General features: G+C 51.9%; 1 pseudogene; it reads right to left on the bottom strand.

Moving 5' to 3' along the window:
- Window positions 1–334: 334 nt before the first annotated feature.
- LOC136123212 (DNA-directed RNA polymerase III subunit RPC4 pseudogene) lies at window positions 335–1,787 on the bottom strand (annotated as a pseudogene).
- Between the last annotated feature and the right edge of the window lie 544 nt (window positions 1,788–2,331).

The following is a 2,331-nucleotide window of genomic DNA, read 5'->3' as shown; positions in this document are numbered from 1 at the left end:
CCAAGACGTTACCAAGAGAAGGAGCCTGTCCTTTCCCACAGACCGTCCCCTCTCCACCTGGGGAGGATGCAGTCAGTTGAAGAGCCGAAACATAACTATAAAAATAAGTAGCAGGGACAAGACGCCCAGCAGCAAGCAGTTTCGGTGCTGTGGGAAGGTCTTCGCGCCGTTCACAGCTGCTGTGGGAGGGAGCCACGTGGGCTCTGTGGACAAAACGGGGACAGTGGCTGGGTTAAACAGGCCCCTTTTGGGTCGAACAGATTTTAGATCACAACGTCTGGAGCAGGCAGCAACCGCTGTTAGCACGGCCACCACCATCCTCTGTCTGCTTATTTTACCAGTGTTTGTGATCCAACACGAATTCAAAATTGGGAGAGCATACAAGTTTGTGCTTTACGTGTCCCAGGACTGTCGTCTCACCCATCCTACTGTCTCCAAGGCCTACAGACAGGACAGCAGCAAAGAGCAGGCGGTCCCCACCGTCACGTCCAGAGTCACCTTGCCCAGGAGGCGCTGCACCTTCCCCGACTTGCAGATGAGCAGCTTGCCAACCTGACCCTCGGTTAGGGTACAAGAATTCTCTACCAGCCTGGCTTCCCGGTCTTTCTCCTGCTTTATAACCACCATCTGTCCGTCCTCGCTCTGCACCGCTGATTTGGTAGGCTCGACATCCAGAGTAGGCGGCTGGCAGGGGAGCCAGTTTTTTTTTTTTTTTTTTTTTTTGCCGTACGCGGGCCTCTCACTGTTGTAGCCTCTCCCGTTGCGGAGCACAGGCTCCGGACGCGCAGGCTCAGCGGCCGTGGCTCATGGGCCCAGCCGCTCCGCGGCATGTGGGATCTTCCCGGACTGGGGCACGAACCCGCGTCTCCTGCATCGGCAGGCGGACTCTCAACCACTGCGCCACCAGGGAAGCCCCCGGGGAGCCAGTCTTGCAGCTGCAGGAACAGCAGCTCTTCCTCCTGCGTGAGGCTCAGCTTTCTGAAAGCTCTGCCACAGACATATCCTTCAGGAGGCCGGGGGACTTCCTGGCTGCTCTGGGGGGAGCCTTCATCTTGGTCTCCTCCTCTCATCTCGTGGCTCGTCTTTCACTTTCACAGCAGGCCCCTCCCACCTCCATGTCCTCTTCCTTGACAAGGTTTAACATCTGGTTCTTCATTCTCTTCCTTAAAAAGCCAGCCCGAGTGAGCCAGAAGCAGCTGCACAGGCATATTTCGAGTGTCATTCCTCAGCCCAGGCTCATCGATGAAATCATCCTTCTCCAGTGTGCACAAGATCTGTTCTGTTTCTTCATCCGTCTCCCTCTTGTTCTTTTTGATGTTGATGTTGTGAGAGGTCCCCATGTCCGACACATTCACAGCCTTAGTTCCCCTTTTTCTTCATCATATCATCTGGGTCCTGCTCAAAGATGGAGTGGGACCGGAACACTTCTGGGCACCCCCCGCCCTGTCCCTGGCCCTCTCGCTGTCGGTCTGTATCCCTTTCACGCTTTTGTCTGTATCCCTTTCACGCTTTTCCTTCTTGACGGTTACTTCTTCCTTGGGCTCTTCCTTGATCTTACGACTGATATTTGGGGTGCAGGTTTTCTTCTTGACTCCCTGAGGGTAAGGTCCCTGGAGTGGATGGAGGGAAGGCAGCCCGGGGTGAGGGGAGGCACCCGCCTCTGCAGGAAAAGACCCCTGTGCCCCAGAGAGGAAGGGTTGGGGCCCTCCCGGGGTGCTGGGCTCACCTGTGACGTTTTCTTCATGTTGCCCCTGCGCACCGGGGCTGGAGCTCCGCATCACGCGCATCCCGACTTCACCACCTAGGCAACCTGCAGCCGGGCCTCGGTGCCAGGGTGGAAGTCCACGACACCTTTTTAAACTTAACCTGAGTTCAGTTGAGTATCTTTTCATCTTATTAAAAAACAATAAAAAATTAATAAATTATTTTATTTCTATAATTCTTATAGCTTGCTGATTACTCATCAACATTATTAAAATTAAGAAGAGGTTTTTTAACTTATAAAATATATTCTTTGGAAATACATAATATGCTATTATAATGGGTTCTGTGTGGTTATCTACTGCTACCATAATGTTGTGTAACCAACAACCACAAAACCTATATGCTTAAAACAATAAGCTCTTTTAAGTTCATATGTGTGTGTGTTGGCTAGCAGAGCATCTGGTCTCCAAGGGCCTAGAGATACCCACGTGCACATCTGTGATTAGCAGCAGACAACTAGGTGGTTCTGTTTGTACTGGCTGGACTCAATAAGGAGGACTAAGCTCTTCCTCACTTGGTTTCTTATTCTTTAGCAGGTTAGCTGGCATTTACTTGTTCTCAAAGTGG

This window comes from Phocoena phocoena, chromosome 5 (genome assembly GCF_963924675.1).
Source record: "Phocoena phocoena chromosome 5, mPhoPho1.1, whole genome shotgun sequence".
NCBI classification, from domain to species: Eukaryota; Metazoa; Chordata; class Mammalia; order Artiodactyla; family Phocoenidae; genus Phocoena; species Phocoena phocoena.
This window is presented reverse-complemented; position numbering and strand designations above follow the sequence as displayed.